This window comes from Gopherus evgoodei, chromosome 9 (genome assembly GCF_007399415.2).
Source record: "Gopherus evgoodei ecotype Sinaloan lineage chromosome 9, rGopEvg1_v1.p, whole genome shotgun sequence".
Lineage (NCBI taxonomy): Eukaryota > Metazoa > Chordata > Testudines > Testudinidae > Gopherus > Gopherus evgoodei.
In genome coordinates this window covers 93558244-93583396 of record NC_044330.1, presented here as the reverse complement: position 1 = coordinate 93583396, position 25153 = coordinate 93558244, and the positions used below count along the sequence as shown (strand labels likewise).

The window sequence follows — 25153 nt, the reverse complement described above, 5'->3', positions numbered from 1 at the left end:
AATCACAGAATCATAGGGTTAGAAGGGACTGCAAGGGTCACCTAGTCTAACCCCCTGTCAATATACAGGATTTGTTTTGTCTAAACCATCCAAGACAGACAGCTATCCAGCCTCCTTTTGAAAAGCCCCAGTGAAGAAGCTTCCAGAACCTCCCAAGGCAGTTTGTTCCACTGTCCTACTGTTCTTGCAGTTAGGAAGTTTTTCCTTAGATTTAATCTAAATCTGCTATGCTATAGTTTGAACTCATTGCCTCTTGTCCTGCTCTCTATGGCAAAAGAGAACAGTTGTTCTCCATCTTTTTGATGGCAGACTTCAAATGTCTGAAGACCACTATCGTATCCCCACTTAATCTCCTCTTTTCCAAACTAAACATACCCAGTTCCTATAGCCTTTGCTCATATGGCTTGTGCTCCATCCCTTTGATCATCTAAGTCACTTGCCTCTGAATCCTTTCCAGCTTCTCTACATCCTTTCAATATATTGGTTACCAAAATTAGACACAGTTCTCCAGCTGAGGCCTAACCAGCACCAAGTAGAATGGTACTATCACCTCCCGTGATCTGCATTCTATGCCGCTGTTAATGCAATCTAAAATCTATTTGCTTTTTTTGCAACAGCATTCCATTGCTGACTCATATTGAGGTTGTGATCCACCACAACTCTCAGATCCTTCTCAGCAGTGCTGCTGCCAAGACAGTTTTCCCCCATTCTGTATTTGTGCATTTGTTTTTTCTTCCCTAAGTGTAGTATCTGACATTTGTCTTTGTTGGATTTCATTTTTTTCCTCTATAGCCTAGTTCTCCAATTTATCAAGAACCCTCTGAATTTTAGCTCTGTCATCCAAAGTACAGTAACTCCTCACTTAACGTTGTAGTTATGTTCCTGAAAAATGCGACTTTAAGCGAAATGATGTTAAGCAAATCCAATTTCCCCATAATAATTAATGTAAATGAGGGAGTTAGGGGACAATTTTTTCACCAGACAAAAGACTATATTATATATATATAACCTGCTGGACAGCTGCCGCACAGGAAACTTAGGGGAGCAAGGAACTGATAAGGGGAGCTGATATGGGGGCTGATGGTCCACCCTAGTTCCAAGCCCTCACCAGCTAAATGCAACTGGATGCTCTTCCTGCAAGCAGTAGACAAAGCAGGCGGCTGCCAAACAACGTTAGAAGGGAGCATTACGCAACTTTAAACGAGCATGTTCCCTAATTGATCAGCAACATAACAATGAAACAACGTTAATGGGGATGACTTTAAGTGAGGAGTTACTGTACTGACAACCCCCCAGCTTCGTGTTATCTGCAAACTCGATCTGTAAGCTCTTTATACCTACATACATACAGGTCATTAATAAAGATGTTAAATACCACCACACCCAGAACAGATTCATATAGAACCCTCTTGAGATCTCCCTCCAATACAACATCATTCCATTAATAGTTGCTCTTTATTTCCAATTGTTTAACCAATTATGTATCCACTTAATTGTAGTTCTGTCGAGCCCGCATTTCTGTAGCTTACTTATGAGAATGTCATGTGGGACTGTATCAGAAAGCCTTGCTGAAGTCCAGGTATATTATATCCATTGCATTTCCCCTATCCATCAAATCAGTTACCCTGTCAAAGAAGGAAATCAAACTGGTATGGCATGATTTGTTCTTGGTAAATCCATGCTGGCTGCTAGTGATTACTCCTTCATCCTCCAGATATTTGCAAATTGAATATTTTATACATTGCTCTAGTAGCTACCTAGGTATCAAAGTCAGGTTGACTAGTCTATAGTTCCCTGGCTCCTCCTTTTTTCCCTTTTTAATGATGGGCATGATATTAGCCCTTCTCCAGTGTCCCAGGACCTCACTGGTCATCCATGAGGTTGTAAATATTATTGCCAATGGCTCAGAGATTTCTTCAGCTAATGCTTTCAGTATCCTCAGCTGAACAGCATCCAGCCCTGCTGATTTGAATTCATGCAAATTGGTCAGAAGATCTCTGAAAAGTTCTTTACTTATCTCAATCCGCATTCCTTTCCCTTTATTGCCTATGGTACCTTTGCTAGTCATCCATTCACATTATTTTTTGTGAGAAGACTAAGCAAAGTAGGCATTGAGCAGCTCTGCCTTCCTATCATCTTCCATTACCAGCTCAGCTTTTCCATTGAGCAGTGGACCCATAATGTCTTTCTTTTTCGTCTGAAGAAAACCATTGTTTGAAGATGAACTCCTTGTTGTTGTCTTTAATATTTTCTTGCCCGTTGTAACTCACTTTGCCTTGACTTCCCTGATTTTGTCCCTACATGCTCACATTATTCCCATGTATACTTCTTTGGTGCCACACCCATTCTTTCATTTCCTGTATGCATTCCTATTGGGTTTTAGATAGCTAAAAAACTTCTTGTGCAGCCACATTGGCCTCCTGTTGCTCTTCATATCTTTCCTTTGTGTTAGACTAGCTTGATGTTTAGCCTCTAGTACTACATCTTTAAGAACTGCCAGCTCCCTTCAACTCCTTTTCTTCTTAATTGGTCTTTCCATGAGACCTTACCTACTATTTCTCTGAGTCGGCTGCAATCCACCTTTATGAAGTCTGGTGTCCTTGTTTTGCTGTTCTCATGTCCTCTTTTCCATAGAACCTTGAATTCTATCAGATCGTGATCACTTCCTCCCAATTCCCATCATCTTCACATTAACAACCATTTCATCCCTGTTGGTCAAAACCAGATCCCAAATGGACGACCCCCTAGTTGTAGCCTCAACTTTCTGAATCAGAAACCCATTCCCTATAAACAGGACATATGTTCTTTGGTTTTATTCTGTGGTGCTAAGATGCTTTGTGATATGCATTTAGGTGAATTTGATTCAAGGAAGTACAAAACATGAATGTAGGAGATGTGGGGCTGAATCTGGGTACACTCAATCCTAGGTGCATGTGTATAGTATGAAGGGTGTTGTATAACAAGGACTTATTACCAACTGTTTTGCAGATGCTGAAAGAGCTGCTGTGTCTTTATGTTTCTGAAACATATATTCTTTACTTATATGCAATAATAGGATTTTTTATTTCTCTGGGGTTATCTGTTCTTATTTATTCTCTATTTACAGATGTGGGGCCTGATTATCCACTGATTTCAGTGGAGTTACACTGGCATAAAACTGATGTAATAGAGTGTAGAATCATGCTTGAAGTCTCTCTGAGTTTTGCCAGAGTTCAACAGGACCAGGTCCGGAAGAGGAAGAAGAGGATGATCATGATCATGGTATACTTCAGCACATTGTTTTTATCAAACATCTGGTTAGGCTTTTAGCATACAGGATTATAGTTTATGCATGGTAAATGAATAACAGATATACTATAACGGTTCTGGAGAAGCCATTATAGTCTGTACAGCATTATGGATTTGCAAACCTTATAGTCTCTAACTGGCCCTTAAAACAGTATACTGCAATGTCTCCTTTGATATTATATAGACTACCAGAAAATTTGCATTTTTTAAGAAACTGAAATGTGATGTGTTTGCAGAACTACAGAATATATCGTATTATGCCAGCTCTTCACTGGGGTGGGAAACTAAAAGAGCACCCCCTCTCTTAACTCACTCATGCTCATGCATTCCCTCCATGGTGACGATGCCAACCTTCCGGCCTAAAGATAGCAGGTCACAAAAGAAGAGTGGAGAGTGGAATAAAGGATGTAGGGAGATGCTGGGAGAAGCATCCAATCAGGGGAGGCTGTGACAGATGGGGAGAAGAGTCTCGGAAAAACAGCAAGGTAGATCTATGATAGCCCTGTGACAGGTATATTCATATTATAGACCTGAACTAACTCACTGCAGATTTTGGAGGTCTCAGCTACACATTTAGCTTAGATTCACTTGTGCAGGAATTGGGCAATGCCAGTTACAACCCTCTGTGCCCATAGGGGCAATAGTGTGAGAAGTGGTAGGGCAGGAGAGAGCACATTTTAAATTGTGGCTCAGATTCCATAGGAATCTGCTGTCAAAGGCTACCCTGGAAATGTGCTAAACTGGCTTAGATTCATAGAACTGGAAGGGACCTTGAGAGGTCATCTAGTCCAGTCCCCAGCACTCATGGCAGGACTAAGTATTATTTAGACCATTCCTGACAATGGTTTGTCTAACCGGCTCTTAAAAATCTCCAAACTATGGAGATTCCATAACCTCCCTAGGCAATTTATTCCGGTGCTTAACCACCCTGACAGTTAGAAGTTTTTCCTAATGTCCAACCTACACCTCCCTCGCTGCAATTTAAACCCACTGCTTCTTGACCTAGTGTTGTATTAACCAGGCAAGGTACTAACAAACTCTAAAAAAAAAAGTCCTGTTGAAGTTGAAGTGGAAACCTCTTTACCAAGCTGCTGCTACACCCTCTGTAACTCACTCTGCCTCCTGATTTCTTCCCCCGTCCTTCCTGCTTCCTGTCCTTTCAGACTCTCAACAGTCAGTGCTCCCAGTTCTAATAATTACAAGCAACATCTAAACACCACATTCCTTCCTCTCTTAAGAAACTCTCTCAGTTAAAACAACATTGTTGTTCTAACCACAGAAACAAATAGAAAACAAGACACTATACTATTGGCAGAAATATTACACTGAAAACGCTGTAGATATTACGTAACATAGACTCTAGTCCAGACAGGTGGTGTCTGGGTCTGACAGGCTCTCTCTCAAGACTCAGTTCCAATGCAATGTCTTGTTGTGTTGATACTATGGTGAAGTCATCCAATGCAGACTGGGTGTTGGCATAATCTCTTCTTGGTGCATAGGCAGGTGCAAAATAAGAAGCATTCCATACAGGCCCATCAGAAAGTCGATAGGTGTAAGGTCCCTCCTTCTCTATGATTTTAAGAAGCTGTGAATTTATGGTCCTCTTTGCATAAAATTCCAGGTTTTCATATTCTAACGAAGGAACCACACTCAAACGTTGGTTCCTTAGTACCCCATCGCTTGTCTGTGAAAGCCTTATACTTTGCTTGGCTCTGTTCAACTGTTTTTCTCACCTCATCCTCAGTTGGGGCCTCAGGGCATGCCTTTAACAATCCAGAAATGTTCAGTTTAGTATTCATCTGTTTCCAATCCAGTAACTCTGCAGGTGATCTTTGCATTGTGGCATGTCATGCAGCCCAGTATGCTTGCAAGAAATCAGTAGTGAAGGGTATCCACAATCGCCATTTCAGTTTAGCCATTTGCAAACTCTCTTTCAAACTTCTGTTAAACCATTTGATTTCCCTATTGGCTTGAGGGTAATACAGGGATGACCTGTGTAAAATGTTCCTCTTTGCTAAAAAAGTTTCAAACTCCAGGGAAGTAAATTGACTACCATTATTTGAAACCAGTTCTTTGGGGTTACCTTCCCTGCTAAAAACTGAAGAGAGGAACTTAATTACTGTACCAGAAGAGATTTGCAATGTAAAAGCTACCTCAGGCTATTTACTGAAATACTCTATTAAAGTGATGGCATAACGACAGTCAATTGGAGCAGTATCAAAGGATCCTACAATGTCAGTCACCACTTTTTCCCATGCAGGTCCAGGGAGAGGAACAGGCTGTAATGGAGGGTGTCATAAACAGATAGTTAAGAGTTAATAGGACAGAAGTACTTCATATCTCTTTTGCCTGTAAAGGGTTAACAAGATCAGTGAGCCTGGCTGTCACCTGACCAGAGAACCAATCAGGGGACAGGATACTTTCAAATCTTGAGGGAGGGAAGTTTGTGTGTGTGCTGTTAGTGTTTGGTTGTTGTTCTCTCTGGGTTCTGAGAGTGACCAGACGTGCAACCAGGTTTCTCTCCAATCTCCCTGATACACATTCTTATAGATTCAAAATAGTAAGTATTAGGTGATAAGGCGAGTTAGGCTTATGTTTGTTTCCTTTATTTGCAAATGTGTATTTGGCTGGGAGGAGTTCAAATGTGTATTTGGCTGGAAGGAGTTCAAATGTGTATTTGGCTGGAAGGAGTTTAATTTGTACTTGTATACTTAGGCTGGGAGGGTGTTCCCAGTGTCTATAGCTGAAAGACCCTGTAACATATCTTAAATTTACAAACATAATTTTTACTGTTTTTTCTTTCTTTAATTAAAAGCTTTTCTTGTTTAAGAACCTGATTGTTTTTTTTACTCTGGTGAGACCCCTGGGGACGGGATCTGGATTCACCAGCGACTTGGTGGGGAGAAAGGAGGGAAGGGGGAGAGAAAGGTTAATTTCTCTCTGTGTTAGGATTACTTTCTCTCTCAGGGAGAGTCGGGGATGGGGAGAGGGAAGGAGCAGGGAAGGTGAATTTTCCTCTCTGTTTAAAGATTCAAGGAGTTTGAATCACAGTAAACTTCCAGGGTAACCCAGGGAGGGGAAGCCTGGGAGAGGCAACGGTGGGGGAAAGGGTTTTCTTTCCATGTATTAAGATCCAGAGGGTCTAGGTCTTGGGGGTCCCCAGGCAAGGCTTTGGGGGGACCAGACACTGTAATTCCTGGTTGGTGGCAGCGCTACAGGTACTAAGCTGGTAATTGAGCTTAGAGGAATTCATGCTGGTACCCCATATTTTGAGCGCTAAGGTTCAGAGTGGGGAATTATACCACGACAGAGGGGTACATGTCAGTGCTGTCTTATCATGCATTTGGCAAGTGACACAGGATTTTATGAGTGCTTCAGTTTGAGAGTCCATCCCTAGTTACCAATACAGATCCCGTAGTCATTGTTTGGTTCTGACAATTCCTTGATGAGTATCGTGCGCCAGTTGTATGAGTTTTGACTGTAATTCTTCTGGCACAAGTAGCCACTGTGTACCTCGTAGCACACGGCCATCGAGCAAAGAAATTTCATCCTGAACTCTAAAATAAGGCAGCAAAACCGGGCCAAGGTTTTTAGGGTTACTGGGCCATCTCTTTGTCAGAAATTCCCATAGTTTTTATTGAACTGGACACGCTGAACAAGAAGCTTGAAATTGTTCTGTTGTAACTGCAATAAGAGTGCTTGTAATAAGCACAACTACTACATCCTCATCCTCCGGTGGACCATCTGGTGAAGGCAAAAGCAGACGAGAAAGGCAATCAGCGACCACATTTTTGTCTCCAGGCTTATATTCCACTTCATAATTGAAAGAGAGTAGTCTTGCAGACCATCTAGCAATATGACATCCTGCTCTTCCCAGTCCTTTCGTGGTGAGCAATGTTGTCAACGGGCTGTGGTCTGTGCGCAACTTGAACGTGCGGCCTCACAGGTAAGTTCTCCTTTTTTCAGTAGCCCGGACACAAGAAAGTGCTTCTCTTTCAACTGTAGAATATTTTCTCTCAGCATTACTCAGTGTCCTTGAAGCGAATGCAACAGTCCTCTCTGTGTTGGCCTCATGAAGTTGTGTGAGGACAGCCACAAGTCCATAATCAGAAGCATCAGTAGTTACAGTTGTGGTCAACGCATGACTGAATAGTGCAAGGACTGGACTATGTACACTCAAGTCTTGCACTGTTTTGAAATGAGCTTGTGCATCCATTGTCCACACTAAGGTTGAACTTCTCTGTAGTAATTCTCATAACGGTTCAATGACAGAAGCATAATTGGGAATGAATTTTGCATACCAGGAGGTAAGACCCAAGAAGGAATGTAAGGTTTGCAAATCTGTTGGAAAAGGAGCATTTGAAATTGCCAGGATATGATCTGGATCAGGTTTTAGTCCAGCCTGTGAAATTGTATGCCCCAGAAAGGAGAGTTCAGTTTGTCTAAATTTGCATTTGGACATATTGAGCTTGAGGCCTGCTTTGCTGATGCAGTTCAGTGTAGACTGCCGGTTATTGTCATGCTCCTCGGTAGTATTTCCAAACACGATAATATCATCCAAATAGCACTGAACTCCACGTTGATTCTTTAGAATCAATTACATCATTTTTTGGAAGGCACTTGGGGCTGATGCGAGACCATATGGAACACATTTAAAACAAAATAGTCCCTCAAGTGTAATAAATGCTGTGAGGTCTCTGCTATCTTCATGCAACATAACCTGGAGATATGCACTCTGCAAATTAAGAGTAGAAAACATCTTTGCTCCACGAAGTTCTGCAAATACTTCTTCTATGTGAGGAAGAGGATGGCCGTCAATCACAATCTCTTTATCTGGCTCCCTTAAGTCCACACAAAGGCGAATGCCTCCACCCTTCTTCTGCATCACTACTATAGGTGAAACCCATTCCAGGGAGTTAATCTCTTCAATAATGTCCTTTTGAACAAGTTTTCCAAGTTTCTCTGAAACAGCTTTCCTGACTGAAAATGGTAAGAGCCATAATTTCTGTCATACAGGCATCACATTATTCCACATTTTAACTTTATGCAGAAACCCATAAGCACAGCCGAGTTTCTCCTCGACCTGGTGTTGGGTCCCAGCTGAAACAAGTGTGTGTACTGCAAGAGTGCTTTGCTGAGGAAGATCAATTCGTCCTTTAACTATCATGAGATTTAAAGCAGACAATAAATCCCTGCCAAGGATAGGAGTGCCTTTGTGGATAATGTAGAACTCTGCAGTTACACAGCAAGCACCAAAAGTAACTATTGCTGGCAGGCAGCCATGTACTGGAATATGGTTTTTCAAATAGCACACCAACTGAAGCTCACGTTCAGTAAGAGGCACATCTTTAAAATAATGCAAATAGATGGAATCAGGTAGTATAGATACTGCTGAGCCAATGTCCAACATTAGCTGAATAGAGTGTGATTTGCCTGAGGGTATGGCAGAAACGTTTACAGTGCACTTTTTCTGTTCTGGAATATGTGCAGCAGTGGTTTTGTTCACACTCAGCACAGTAACATCTGGTATTGTAACTGCATGCACCTGTTGATTGAACTGGCTATTGCAACATTCTTTAACAAAATGCCCAATCTTTTTGCAATGATTGCACTGAGCGACTTTTGCTGGACATCCTGTGTACTTGCAAGGTGTTGTGGGGATCCACAGTGAAAGCATGCTTTTACTGTATTTTGAATTTGCTGATTCAGTGGCTTTTCATTCGTCTTCCTCCTGCAATTGTTTGTCTGCAGCAATACTGAAATTTTCTGCAAAGAAGTCACAGCCTGGACTGTGCCTCCTATATCCCTGCTCATTATTTTGGCTTCAGCTGTAGCTGACTCAATCTGAGTAGCAATGCTTATTGCTTTTTCTAGTGTAAGTTGTGATTCTACAAGTGTTCTCTTACATGAAGCATGGTTGTTTTTTCAATGAGCTGGTCTCTAATCATCTCATCTGCTGTATTCCCAAAGTCACAAGTTACAATTAGACTCCTCAGAGAAGCAATATACTGCATTATAGTCTTTCCTGGTTTCTGCTCATGCTGGCGATATCTGTAGCGATTGGCTACTACATTCACTTTTGGCACAAAAAAGTTCTTTAATGCAGTGAGTGCAGTCTCATATTTATCATCTGCAAGAGGAAAAGTGTAAAATATACGCTGCCCATCTGCTCCAAGGCAGTGGATTAGCAGAGCATGCTTTCTTACATCAGAAATATCTGTAGCACTGATTGCAAGCAGATATGTCTCAAACATATGGATCCAGGCAGTAAAAGCAACTGGAGGCTCACCTGGGCTTTGCAGAAAGGGTGCAGGTTCAGAGGCAGAAGATCCATCCTTGTTGCCAAAATGTTGCATCAACCAGGCAAGGTACTAACAAACTTCAACTTCAACAGGACTTTAAAAATAAAGTGGAAACCTCTTTACCAAGCTGCTGCTGCACTCTCTGTAACTCTCACTTTGCCTCCTCAACTCCTCCCTGCTCCTTCCTGTTTCCTGTCCTTTCAGACTCTCAACAGCTAGTGCTCCCAGTTCTAATAATTACAAGCAACATCTCAACACCACACCTAGGTAACAGCCAGACCTGCCCACTTTGCTGACTGCCCTGGCTGGTTTCAGATGTCACTAACAGAGCAGAGGTTGCTGGTTGGTTGTGTTTCATTCCCACTCCTGAATGATATTTCTTTATTTGAAATCTGCAGTCTGGGTTCTACCAGATGCTTGAGGAAGTTGGGTCAATTCTGCGCAAAACTCTGTGTTTAACGCCCACTGGCAGCCTGCTCTCCCCAATACCCCCAGAGCCTCCAATCCGCTGGTGGCCCCACCCATCAACTTCTTCCCCTCCCTCCCAGCTTCTTCCCTCCACCGCGATCAGCTGTTCTGCAGCCTGCAGGAGGTACTGAGAGGGAGAGGGAGAGGGAGGGGAGGAAAGGGTACAGGGCGAACTCAGGGCAGGGGGTGGAGACAGGGCAGTGGCAGAAAAGAGGCAGGAAGAGGCAGGTTGGGGTGGCACTTGGGTCTGAGTGGGAGTGGAGCCCCCCCCAAGCAAAGGAAAAAGCCGGCGCCTATGGTTTCCTTTCACAAAGGATCCATCAGATCTTTTGGGTGTAAATTTACATGGGTTCACAGCCCTCCACCCTGAGTCACATTTTGTTTTGTGTTTGAAAAATCCCTAAAATTCAAAGAGTAAGTCAACTAATGCCACCTGCTATTGTCTGGATTTAAACACAAAAGTCATTTGAAAATGCTAAGTAGCTACTCAAAACCATAGATTCTTCCCTGTGAAGATTGTTTGCCTCAGACTTGTCCTAGGTTTCCTTGATCCAAAGCTCAAGTTTGTTAAAAGTTTAACAAAACTTAGAACACTTTTCAGATAAACCCATGTCAAGTTTCAGGTTTAGAATTATAGAATATCAGGGTTGGAAGGGACCTCAGGAGGTCAACTAGTCCAACCCCCTGATCAAAGCAGGATCAATTCCCAGATTTTTGCCCTAGATTGCCCCCTTAAGGGCTGAACTCACAACCTTGGGGTTAACAGGCCAATCCTCAAACCACTGAGCTATCCCTCCTGTACTGCCAGTTCTGTACTGTTTTATGAACTAGACTTATTTATAGATTAGCATAATGGCTTTGAAGAAAATATTACAGAGGCGATAAAGAACGTGCTAAAACACTGTTAATTTAGATTATATGGGTTTATTTATCCTTTTATATACCACTACTATGTGATACATATATTGTTAAAATTACTGCAATCTACTTACAATTTGCCATTAAAAAAAATCTTCAATATAAAATTATCCCTCTATTTCTCCTAGAATTTTAATTTTTAAGCTTTATGTAATGATTAACCATAATCAGATTTATAAGAAAAATGTAGCTGTGGTAGGTAGGTAAAGTACTGAAAATGTCCTTCCATTTGACTTTTCTGTTAAAAGGAAATTAGATGCCAAAAAACTAAAAAGAAGATGCAAGCTAGGAAGATACTTGGAGACAAAATGCCAGAGATTGACTGGAAAGAAAAGATGTAAACAAAAATGAATGATTGAAATAATGCAGGCCACTTCAGACATGAATGAGAGGCACTGAAGATCAGAAATAAATTATTATACCCTAAAATGATCCAATAAAAAATTGAAACCACAGAGCAGCAATCAGACAACATATTGGAAAAAAGACAGGATAGAAAATGAAAAAGGAGCTTTCAAGTACTGCAGGTTATTAGTTATTATGGAGAAATCTGTACTCAGGAAGAGATGACATTTTTAACAAAATATGCACCCAATCAAATTCAGTTGAATTTGCTGCTCAAAAGGAAGTGAACTATAAAAAGTAAAGAGCGAGAATGAAGACAGAAGCACGGACTAGAATAAAAATAATCAATGCAATCATCAATAGGAATGTTGAGTTAAACGTTGATGGAATACACCATCACGCAGGCCTGAGGAAGAACAACTCAATTTTTATTTTTTCCATGGGCAAAGGGAAAGAGAGTCACCATGAAGAAATTAAACACTCCACAAAAAAGCATATGAAAAATGCTCCACAATAGAAAGTAAAGAGAAAACTGGTTAATAATTACAAACATCGATGGAGAAAAATGTTGTGTGTTCAATTGTACCTTTAAAGCACTGCTTTTTGTTAAAAATGCTGAAGGAGTGTGGCTACTGCACAAGCCTTAATAAAGATGTAACGTCTATTTCCCTTCGTGCCCAGTAAGCTCCATTAGCTGGGGCAGAATGGAAAGTAGGGGCACAGCTTCACCATTTTGTTGCTCCCTTTGTAGAGGCACAGTTCTAGCACTGAAGCAGCCCTGTGCCTGCTGAGCTCTGAGCCGGCCTTTATCCAGAGAATGAAGGGGAGAGATATGATGTTTGAATTCTCTCCTTTGTATAGTTTCAGGGCAAATTGTAGCCCAGTTAGTGTGGTAAGGCAGGGGTGCAAAGGCCCCCTTATGCACTTATGTCACAGTCACAGAAAGTATCACAGGACAGATGGTTAGGATCCACATAGCTGCTGTGTCCTCTCCTTTCACTGGTGGGCAGGAAACAGCAGAATGGGGAAGGGACTTGGCAGAGCTCAGGCTCTATCCCCTAATGTACTGGCAAGTGGAGACGTGCCACTGAACCAGAGAACATATACTGTGTCAGGTATAGCAGACCCGGGGCAATTTATTCCCTCCCCAGATATACCAGTTTGCGGCATGACAGTCCCTGATTCACAGAACTAAAAAGCTGGGTTTTCAATTGTGTTAGGTTACAACAGTTGAAAAGGATGCAGGCTAACCCATCTGAAGCTGTATTAGTTGGCTGTGTAATAGCCTATATGGGAGCCTAGGTTACAGCATAATGAACTAACATGGCTTTAAACATGTTAGCCTGCAAACTACAGGTGCTTTTCAATCATATTTCACTAATTTGATTGAGCTCATACAAATAAAAACCACTCTCTTTTTGCTTGTCAAATAGGATGACCAGATGTCCAGATAAAATCGGGACTGTCCTGATTTTGAGGAGTTTGTCCTGCATCCCGACCAGAGTACGGTCAGGACGCGATTTGTCCCAAAATTTTGTTTCCTGGTCTTCGGCAGCAATTCAGTGGAGAGCCCTTCAGTCACAGACGGTCTTTGGCAATATTTCGATAGCAGGTGCTTCTGTCTTCGGCGGCAAGGTTTATTACTCACCACGGAAATACCACCAAAAGACAGCCCGTGACTGAAGGGCTCTATGCCGAGTTGCCCCTCTCTCCCCCCAGCAGTCCAGATATTTCCCCCTTAACATCTGGTCACCCTATTGTCAAAAGAAGGCCTCACTCTGGCTCTGTGGCAAACTTATAACTAAGGCCTTTGTGATTGCATCTGAAAGGCAGAAAAGAGCTCAGCAGTTATTGTTTGAAAATAATGTTCCCTGCCCATCCCCTGTTCCCAAAATCAGTTTTGTGCAAGGAAATTATGCTTTATTACTGTGATTCTGCCCCAAGAAGAAAAGCTACATAATGCCCAGGATTTTTTGGCAACCCCAGATGCTATTTTGCTCTTTATAATAGATCCTTGAAACCCTATTAGTGATCAGTACAGTATTCCTTGGTATCTTTTCTTCGTCATACTGATTACATGAAAATTCTGTAGCGTAATGTACTACCATTCTCAGATGCCAACATTATTACAAAGTTATCTCCATCTTGTGCAGATCACTGGTTGGAAGACACCACAAGACACTCCATCACCTTATCAAGGAATTTGGTGACCTACAACTCAGATGTGTGCTATTCGTTGGATTTTTGTGAAGATCACAATATGGATTGTCACAAATATTTGGAAAGCAAATTTAAATGTTTCCTTCAATTCTCCTCCATGTACGTCATACTGCAACTTGTCAATATGTGGTCACAAGGCACCAGTAACCAGCAGCACCTTTATCTCACACTTTCTGAATAACTATGCAACCAAATGATACACAAGATCCCAATATATGATTACAAATGCAAGCAAATCCAAAACTAATGTGAAATTCACGTATCAGCTGGAAACTACTTACTTGGAAACTTTATCAAGCAACTGAATTTATCAAGCCAAACAAAATTACACCAAAAAGCACAAATTCAGTGCATGCAGTATGATTCCCATGCTTCAGTAGACATTAAAATACCAGCTGTGAAGAGCTTAGTGCAATGGAGCAACAGAAAGTATGAACTGTTTGTGGAGAAATGCATCAAATGTGAGGACATACTGAAACCAAGGGGATACTCTAAATTGCTGTCGGGCAAAGTAACAGGAAAGGCAATAACTCAATAACTGTTACCAAGGACAAAACTGCATGTAGCTACAATTATTTTTTTGTACAAAGTACAAACACATTTAATGAAAGATGTGCTGATGAAGAAAAAATAGTAAATAGAGTTTGAAATCTACATCAGAAAATGTAAACAACAACTCCTTATTGAGTAAATGTGTTCTATATCACTGTCTTAATTACATCCGTCTCATAATGTGTATAGGAAGGGTACAAAGACCCTCCTCCACCTGGTACTTCCACATAGGATGCAGGCATTTTTCCAGCGTGCAATGGGGAGACAACTGGTGCTGTTGTCAGCACTTAACTGCAACTGGTTATATAGCAAGGTGGAAGGAGAACGTGGCCAAGGTCCCAGGCAGGCACCTGGGATGAATGTATACCACATCATTATCAATAAGTGTATTAAGTATGCTTCTCTATATGATCCCTGCAGTTTCTCCAGAGACATCATGACTCACTCAGGCAACAATGCCTCCACACACTTCAGCAGAGTACTCTCTTGTCCAACTCCTCCAATGTGGCATGGTTATATTTCCTTAACAGAGTCCTATATGGAGAGAAGGATGGTTTAATGGTTATGGTGCTAGCATAGATCTCAGAAGACCTTGGGTTCAATTCCCTACTTTATTACTGTGAGATCCTGGGTGAGTCATTTAGGATTGGTTTACATAAAAAAATTAGGTTGGTTTAACTAGGTCGGTCAGGGGCATGAAAAATCCACATCTCTGGGAGGATTAGTTAAAACAACCTAATCCCTGTGTAGACAGCATTATACTGCCTCTCAAGGAGTTGGATTACTTACGTGGACGGGAGAATCTTTCCCTCTGTAATATGGGCATTATAGTATTTTCCTTGTGAAGGTAGATACATTAAAGACAGTATGCGCCAAGCTATTATAATAATGTGTGCCACTTACAATAGATAGATATGCGTTCTGCTAGAAACTATGGATATAATTCTCCTTTCTGGAACATCCAGTAGATCTCCAGTGCCTATTCTGCACATGGAATTTGTATTGACATCTAAAGAAGTTCCAGGAGGAATGTGGAGAGTTGTGCTGCAGATAAGAGATTTTAATGTAATTGCACTAACCTATACACACATGAAGGCAGAAAGGAACTACACAGAAGATAGCTCCTTGCTAAAAGATACCAGAAGAAAATATCAGAAACACTAGTATAAACAGCAGGGGAAAGAAATACCCCAATGACTGAAGATGAGCAAACATTACAGCCAGTGAAAAAGCAAGACACGATGATGAAAAATGTCTGTTTGGATCTATTCAGTCCTCACTTGAGAATATAATTTACTGTTTAAAGAAAGTTTATTCAAAGAAGGAATGGAAGGAGAATCTTTCAAGAAAGTATCTCTCTGAAAATACCAGTATCCTGAAAATATTCAGACCACACAATACAGTACAAAGAAAAAATGCAAAGAAAAAATTCAAAAATAAAGAGAAAATAGAGAACAAGCCTTGGAATAAACAACCATAACAAACTTTGAATCCAATTTAAAAGGGTAATTTCATCATCAACTTTGAAACAAATGACATAAGTACATCCATGTAAAACAAGCCCAAAGCAACATTCAATAGCTGCTCATCACAATCATTAGGTTCAAAAGCCAAAAGAAAATTAACGTCTCATCAATAGAAGGATATAAAACTGCTGTTCCACAAATATACCCCAAAAGGAGACAAAATTGGCTGTATCAAACAAAGACATGCTTTTGGCAGTAATTATTATTATGATCAATACTGAAACCAAATAGGAGACTGAAAAAGAAAAAAACTTTTGACAAGAAAAGTAGGGACAGTTTATACACTGCAGCATTAGTTAAATTTAAATAGTTCATTGCCTTTCTCTCATCAGCTTGAAAATACTTCAACAAATCATACTGCCCTGATCTTCAGAAACTAATGGTGACTATCAGAAAACAAAAAATATTAATGCACAAAATTTATGGGAGTGGGGGATGGGTCCAATTAACTATATACAGCTCATTGTGACCCAAGCTCCTCTTAATCTCCATGATTTTTTATATTCCTTTTGGTATCTGTTAGCAGGGTATGTTGTCACAGGATCTGTGCAATTTGATGATCTAATTCAGGGGTTGGCAACCTTTGGCACGCGACTCGCCAGGGTAAGCATCCTGGCGGGCCGGCCAGTTTGTTTACCTGCTGCGTCCGCAGATTCGTCCGATCGTGGCTCCCACTGGCTGCGGTTCGCCGTCCCAGGCCAATGGGAGCCATGGGAAACGGTGGCTAGCACATCCCTCATCCCCGGCCACTTCCCACTGCCCCCATTGGCCTGGGATGGCAAACCGCGGCCAGTGGGAACTGCAATTACCTGCTGTGTCCGCAGGTTCAGCCAAACAAACTGGCTAGGTCCACCAGGGTGCTACCCTGCTGAGGCACGTGCCAAGGTTGCCGACCCCTGATCGAGTTATTGGCCATGACTGGCCCGTTCATAGCTACACTTGCACACTCCCATGGATTGAGCTGCTGTTAAATTTGGCTTTATCGTGCAGAGGAATTTGTGGAGTCCTTTTGCCTTTTCTTTGCTGCCTAGCTTTTCAGACAGTAGAAACAGTTATTCCACTGATTTGGGGCTTTTATGGCTGCTTTGCAGCCTGTAGGATTACTGCCTAAATACATCACCAGTGCACCTTGGGATGAATATATTATGGGCAGACACCTACCTGTAGTATTCTACGTCAAAAGTTAGCAGTGTAATCTTAAGTCATTACATGAAATCTTCATTATATGACAGCTGACGGAGAAACTCCAGATAAAGAAGCTAAGTATACAACATAATTAGGACAAATATAAACATGAAATATGAATCTAATTTAAATATTACTCACAACATCTGTTAAGAGAAAGGAAGCAGCCTGCAGGAAGTATTCAGTGCTCCTAGGTATGTATAGGTGATATCTCTTAAGATTGTTACAAAAGATGAAATTGGATTTAAATATAGAGAGGCATATAAGAGCTATTAAAGGTGACAAAATTTATATGTGAAATGTTTCATTTCATTTCAGAAGATAAGGTATATGTAAGCAAAATGAAACAAAGTGCATTCACTTGTGCATCATTCAGTGTGTTTTGCTATTTTTAATTTAAACTAGTATGATTTCAGAAATGACCTCTGATCACAGTTCTATTTTCTATTGCAAAAAAAAGCGTGGAGGTTTTTTTATTATTATTTCTCTTTCACTGTTAGCAAATTATCAAGGTTACAGATAAAAGAATCTCTCAGTTACATATTATTCCAACAAGCCTGTTTCACTTAAATTCTCTGATTAAAGCTATTTACAGGTGAAAATATTTCCAGTTTTAGAAAGTTCTGTTATCTGGTTCTATTTATTATTCTAAATATTTGCATTTGTGATGATCTTCAGAATATTCACTATTGCAATTTGAAACAAAAGATTAATACATATTGAAAAATATTTGTCACAGTTCACACCAGCTCCAACTTTATTCTCTGTGGTCCCAGCTGTCACCTCTCTTGGGTAGAGACCAATGTGTCTCTCTTTCCTAACCTGGATTTTTCCAGGCTGCACAGTTCCCTGTGTACTCTGCAATCCCCAGCAAGTCAGAGTGCCTAAAAGGCCAGAGTCTTCACTTTGCTTTCTCTTCAAAAGCTATGAATGTTTGTAATGGCACACAGTATTAGGTTGCCACTCAGCTCATTTCAAGCACGCACATTTATTCTAAAGGTAAAAGCATTAGAGAAAAACATATTTAAAATGATAAAAGAACCTAGACGTATGCTATTAAGCTTACCAGAGATAAACCTCCCACCCCATCTCCAACAAGGGCTCTGGTCAGCATCAGTCCTTCCAACCCTTCCCTAAGGATTGGAATCCTTCTCTTGGACAGAAGGTCCTGTGCATTTGCTGGATCATAAAGATGAGTCTGAGTCACTTTAAACTCAGATTATTTATCCCAAAGCCCCTTCTTTGTTTATTGGCTCTGGAAAATCCAGTTTGAACTAGCATAGGAAAGCCTCTCTACTAGGTGGTTCCTCTCTGGATGTATGTCTAATTTGGGTCCGACTTGGACATCAGGAATGATAACATACAAAAGCCAGGAGGAGAACACTTTAGTCTCCCTGGACATTCAATAACAGATTTAAAAGTAGCCATCCTGCAACAAAAAAAACTTCAAAAACAGACTTCAGAGAGAAACTGCAGAGCTACAATTCATTTGCAATCTTAACACCATTAATCTGAGCTTGAATAGGGACTGGGAGTGGCTGGCTCGCTACTAAAGCAATTTTCCCTCTCTTGGTATTGACACCTCCTCATCCATTATTGGGAGTAAACCACATCCACCTCGACTGAATTGGACTTGTCATCACTGGCTCTCCATTTGTAAGGTAATTCCCTTCTCTTCATGTGCCAGCATATTTATGCTTGTATTTTTTCACTCCATGCATCTGAAGAAGTGGGTTTTTTACCTATGAAAGCTTATATCCTAATAATTCTGCTAGTTTTTAAGTGCCACTGGACTTGTTGTTTTTGTGGGTACAGATTAACATGACTACCCCTCTGATACTTGTTCTATTGTGTGCACAGTGAATTAAACAGATAAAAAGAAGGCAAAAAGGACTGGGAAAGAGCAATCATTTCTCATCCATATTAGAACTATGTATTAAATTACCCTAGGAGCTCTCAAATGGTCAAGAGAAAATGATGTTTAGATTAAACCTAGCTAAGTCTTAAAAGGATAATTTGTTAGTATTTTCCAGTTTACTACCAAAGCAATATTGATTTTCTAGATCCCTTCTTTCTATTTTATTTACACTAATTCAATTTGAAGCAATTGAAAAGCAACTTGTTGGAAAAAATCTCTAGATATTTCTTTTATTTAAAGTCTCAGGTCAAGGGTACAAAGAGCCAGTAAAATAAGACCAAATTAGTCATTTTGGTGGCCTAAGGTAATATCTTTAGTATCATCAAAGTTAACAACTTTTCTGGCAAGCCCTGCTTTGGACAAAAAATGTTTTACTTACAGTTTTCAGAAGAACATTTTATACCATGATGAAAAACAGCTTCCAACTGTCAGATCAATTTAGCAAGACTGTGATTCTAACCCTAAGAAGATGCTTAGAACTCAGAAATAAAATAGAAAGATCTTTGAAAATCTTCACATTGATTTAAGTTTGTTAACATTACGAAGTGACAGTTTGATGTAGGAAAATGTTAAGCAATGGAAGAAAAATTGCTATACTATCTCAGGGAGATGATAAATTTACTTCCTGAATTTCCATGATAAAGTATGCTATATTTTTATAAGTTCCCTCCTTTTCCAGCAACCCCATCACACTCTTTCATATTAACTCCGTATGCTTCTAGAGATATTTACAGTGCATCCCTTCTAAATCAAGGATAAGGAAGATGCCCGCCATACATTAGATTCTAATATCAAGGACATGCATAACTGTCTTTGCAGGGCTGGGGCCTAAGTATCCCTTCAAAGTGCTTTTGAACTATTTTTTTGTGTTATTTAATTAAATCAATTGTTTCATAATTATTATCTAAAATCTTGACAACATTACTAAGACCGACAAAAAAGGATATTGCATTGAAGTACAAAGGCAAAAAGGAATGAAGTGACAGGGGCAAAATACATGAGGTACTTTAGAGTTGTGGAGAATTATAGAAGTGAAAAATAATTGCAAAGAATTCTGAGTTCTGGATGAACCAGAAAATAACAGATACCATCCATAAGCATACCATTTTGTACATCTAATTTGTTTACTTAGGGTCAAATCTTCTCCATTTATTTCAACAGGAGTAGGATAGAGCCCTTAAACACAATGTGCATAGTGCCAAAACTGTTAGTTGACAGAAAACAGTATGCATTATATGACAGGTTTCATATCTCTGGGATTTGTTTCAACAACTGTTAATTCTGGCAAGCCACTCTGAAATGTAAAAGCACTTGCCTACTAGATATCAATGCTCCAACATATCATAGTATTCTGCAAACAGAGTGTGATGGGTTCAGTCACAGTGACCACCTTGGGACTGTCACCTGACATGATGGAATTACCTCTGAGAGACTGTTTGCCCCGCCAGCTTAGGACTCCAGCACCCTGCCTTGTTGAGCCAGACACACTAGTCTGCTGCAACACAGACTCAGGTCTTGTACACGTCCCAAAAGCTGCAGACTTTAACCAAAAACTGCTCAGCCGGTCACCTATCTCTAACACACAGACACTCAGTTCCTAATGGGTTCCTAACCCCAAATAAATCCATTTTACTCTGTATAAAGCTTTTACAGGGTCAACTCAGTGGTGAGCTGGAGTTGGTTCCCACCGGTTCGCGGGAACTGGTTGTTAAATTTAGAAACCCTTTTAGAACCGGTTGTAAAGGGCTTTTAAATTTAACAAAAGCTCCAGCAGCTCCCGGCCCTGCCCCTGGCCCCAGCTCACCTGGCTCCAACTCTGCTTCTGCCTCCTCCCGTGAAGGCTCCCCTCCAGGCTTCCCGCAAATCAGCTGTTAGCGTGGGAAGCCTGGGAGGCCTGAGAAGGAAGCAGCAGCTCCCTGCAGGTGAGCTGGGGCGGGTGGCACAAGGAGGGCTCTAGGAGCCGCGCATCTCCGGGCCAGCCCCCAGCCCCAACTCTGACTCCGGCCAGGCGGCGCAGCTCCGGGCCGGCCCCGGACCAGTCCCCGATCTCTGGACCGCCCCCAACTCTGGCCTGGCCAGTGGCTCCGGGCCGGCCCCAACTTCAGGCTGGCCCCCGACTCAGGGCTGGCACTAACTCCGGCTGGCTGGGCAGTGCGGTCCCGGGCCAGCCCCTGGCCCCTGACTCCTGACTCCGGCCTGGCCAGTGGCTCCGGGCCGGCCCTTAGCCCCGACTCCGGGCCGGCCCTGACTCCAGTAGGCCGGGTGGTGCGTCTCCGGGCCAGCCCCCGGCCCTGGGTGGCCCCAGCCCTGATTCCAGCCGGCCAGGTGGCATGGCCTTGAGCCAGCGCCCAACCCCCAACTCCGGGCCGGCCAGCGGCTTCGGCTGCCAGCTCTGGGCTGGCCCCCAGTCCCGACTGCAGGCTGGCACTCAATTTCAGGCTGCCCAGTGGCTCTGGCCCAGCCCCGACTCTGGGTGGTGCTGCCTCCATCTCCAGGGGGCGCAGTAAGGAGGGCAGGGAGCAGGTAAGGGGTGTTGGATAGGGGGCGGGTGGTGGATTAGGGCGGTCAGAGGGCAGGGAACAGGGGAATTGAATGGGGGCAAGGTTTCTGGGGGAAAGTCAGGAAGGACCAAGGTTGGATGGGGTAGTGGGAGGCAGTCAGGGGCAGGGGTTCCAGGGGCAGTAGGGACAGAGAGAAGGGGTGGTTGGATGGAGCAGGGGTCCCGGGGGGCCATCAGGAATAAGAGGGGGGGTTGGATGGGGCAGCAGGGGACAGTTAGGGGACAGGGAAGGGAGGCAGATGGGGAAGGGTTCCTGGGGGTGGGGTGTCAAGAAACATGGGGGGTTGGATGGGGCATGACCCCCGGCGAGTGGGGAGGACACGACCCCCTCGTGGAGTGAGGAGGAGGGAACCAGTGGTTAATATTTTGGCAGCTCATCACTGGGTAAACTCATACATTGTCCACCCTCTATAACATTGATAGAGAGATATTCACAGCTGTTTGCTCCCCCAGGTATTAATCACTTACTCTGGGTTAATTAAGAAACAAAAGTGATTTTATTAAGTATAAAAAATAGAATTCAAGAGGTTTCAAGTAATAAGACAGAATAAAGTAAATCACCATGCAAAAATAAAGCAAAAACATGCAAGTCTAGCCTAATACATTAAGAAACTGATTACAAAGAATATTTTTACCCTCAGAGATGTTCCAGTAAGCTTCTTTCACAGACTAGACTTCTTCCTAGTCTGGGCCCAATCCTTTTAGTCCTTGTTAGTTCCAACAGACATCTTAGGTGTTAATTAGCGGTTTTCACATAACTGGAATTCCCCTTTGTTCTGTTCCACCCCCTTTTATAGCTTTGGCACAAGATGGGAATCTTTTGTCTCTCTGAGTCCCCACCACTCCTTCTAAAAGGTTTAAGCTGGATTCCAGTATCAGCTGACATAGTCACATATCTTGTGAGACCCCATCCTCCATTCTTCCACGGCTGGCCCACAGGAAGGCAGGAGGCTTTACAAGTAAACAGACCATTTACAACCAACTGTCCTAGTCAATGGGAGCCATCAAGCTTCCAAAACTACCATTAATGGCCCCCATCCCGCATAACTACAATAGCATCTCAGAGTTATACTTCATATTCCTAGTTTCAGATACAAAAATGATATATGCATACAAGCAGGATGAACACACTCAGTAGATTATAAGATTTGTAATTACATCTAACAAGAGACCTTTTGTCTAAAGCATATTTCAGTTACATAGTATTCACAGTCATAAGCATATTTCCATAAAACATTATGGAGTGCAACATTACACACAGAAACTGCTTTTCAAATGTAGCGTTTTCAGATTAACTGAAAATAACATGTCTTCCATATTAAGGAAATCTTGGGAAGTCACCCAAGCAATAAAGTTCCACACCAATATCTACAAGATAAAAAAAACTAGTAAATATTGAAATTGTCTAATTTGATTATTTATATTCCAAAGGAAGTCTACAAAGAAACTGCAAATATTAAAGTAGAATCAATTATTTATAGCAAGGGGAATATAAATGAGCTATCACAAAAGTTTCTCCATGAAACAGATTCTAGTTTAGTTTATAATTTTAAATGTAAAGTTTAACTGAGAGAAAACTATTACGTGTCTACTGTTAATTATTCATAAATATAGTTTTACCAATAAAGAATGCTGGTATAGAGGTGACCATTGGTTTGAGAGAAACTGCACCTGTGAATCTATAGGCTGGATTTGTCCTACTGTTATCTTTATAACAACAAAAGATTTATGAAAAACATATGAAAAACATGTTTAGACCCATCACTATGGAGGATTTTCCAATGAAAGTATCTGTAAATTATGCTCCCAAGAGTGGGTATAAATACAGCAACATCATTTGCATTGTCGGGTACTTTGACTTCGTGGAAACATCTTTTCCTGCTCATTCTCTTTCACCCACAAAAGACAGAAGGCTAAGCATAAAGAGGAATAATAGTCCATGCAGCTATCTCTTCTTTCCCGATCAGCCCCAATCCAGGTGCATTATCCTCACCACCATGCAGCAACAGAGGAGGGAAGTATATTCGTCAGTGTGATTTTTTTTCTGAGCTCTACTGTCCAATTCAGCCCACTCTGGTATAAAAATTAAACTTGACTGTTCTCTTCAAGTTCTCTCTCTCCCCCTCCTCCCCACAACTTTGCAATGAAGGAAAACAAAATTGTAAGGCTAAAAATATCACAATCTTGTATAAATATACTGCTGTATTTGCAATGCTGCATGCAAAGGTCACTTGGACTAGAACACCAAAAACATTTTCCCCAGTTCCAAAATTGTTCCAAGGGGGTCTAATGTAGAGTATTAAATATTGCCAGCATTTTGTCCTCAGTGTAGTGTTTGCTGCTGTAGAATTAAACATTGTGAACAGCAAACTTTAAAAACATTATTTACTGATTTTAAAATACCACAATTCAACTATAAGAATAAAAACAATACATGGGGCCAGCTTCTACTCTCAGATACACTGGTTCAGCTCCCAGTGAAGTCAAAGTGACAAATGCGTGCATTTAAAGGACAGAATTTGGCCCATAATATTGAAAAATAACTGGCCATGAATAAAAACTATGTTTCATAAATGTTTGAAATGTCAGCAACAGATTCAATGCTCTCAAGACATTACAATTGAATCAACGTTACAATGTCAACAGATGTGTCTCAGACATATCCACAGCAATTCAAATGACACATGCTTCCATTGAAATACTAACCTTTCCATAGGAGTCATTACAAAATCCACGGCAGTGTCTTATACCCTACTAGAGGCTCCTACAGAGCTGTTACAATGTCAAGTTATACTCTAATATTCCGGGCAAAGTCATTACCCTGTCATTGCAAGGCTTTGCATACTTCCTTTGGAGCTGTATCAATTGTAGAGAAAGTATGCAATATAAGTTATACTATTGTTAAAAACAAAATGATGCAAATGTAAAAAACAAAACAAAAACAAAAAAACCCAAAGCAACCCAACAGCAACTGAAAATCCATGAATACAAACAACATTAATGGTCTAATATTCGAAATTATCTAAGGCAAGATCAGGTTTTAAGGGCCTAGATAAACTAAGCATTCAGGAGATTCAGCCATAAGTCTTTGCAGAGTATGTACAACTCTGGTGGTCTGACTATCCCTTATGAGTGTCTGGAGTTTGGTCTGATAGTGTAAATTCTTGATTTTATACACAATATATGCTACAATATCATGACGACAGTGCAGATCAGAAATGGACAGAGTAACCTTAAATTCTAAATTACCTGATGTGGGATTAAGTTGGATCTTTACCCCTTACATTGTCCACACAGTTTGCTGAGATTTAGCTGCATTATTCCAGCTGAAAATTGGTGGGCCAAGTTCTTATCTCCCTTGTACTAGTGTAAATCCAGAGTAACACTGAAGTTAAGGGGATGACCCAGTGTTTAATTTGTAATGAAAGAGGTGCTCAGGCTCAAGTAATTTTTTTACTTTCATAAATGACACAGCAAGCCCAGAGATGCCAGGGCCATGAACCGCCAAGTCTAGGTGCCAGGTCTCAGCCCTAGCACAAATTAAGCGCTGCCTGACTCCATATTTAGCCACAGTAAATTTAAACAAAAATCTTGCCTAATGATTCATATGGATAAACTGTTTAGGAAATGCACTGTTGTTATAACGTAGTTGTTTGTAGTCATTTCCTGTGTGAAGATGTGGTATTTAAAGGCAGGGAAAAATGGAGAAATGGATCTGATGATTTTGTTCGTTTCCAAAAGAACCCGTAAATAATATCAGAATTAATTCCAATACTCTCATCATCTTGCATTAAAATGCGTAACTTTCTACTTCTTCCTGAGAGTGGTATTCTAATCTTACTAAATTCAGAGTAAATCTACTGACACCCAG

The 25153-nt window shown here is 41.3% G+C and overlaps 1 protein-coding gene and 1 long non-coding RNA gene across 11 annotated transcripts in view; one reads left to right on the top strand and one right to left on the bottom strand.

The window, feature by feature from the left end:
* Nucleotides 1-25153, bottom strand: part of TENM1 (teneurin transmembrane protein 1) — a 1405227-nt gene that overhangs the window by 307652 nt on the left and 1072422 nt on the right. The window lies entirely within an intron of this gene.
* On the top strand, nt 493-20486 carry LOC115657399. Its single transcript, XR_004001967.1, has 3 exons — nt 493-502; nt 832-835; nt 20394-20486. It is a non-coding gene; the product is annotated as an uncharacterized LOC115657399 (long non-coding RNA).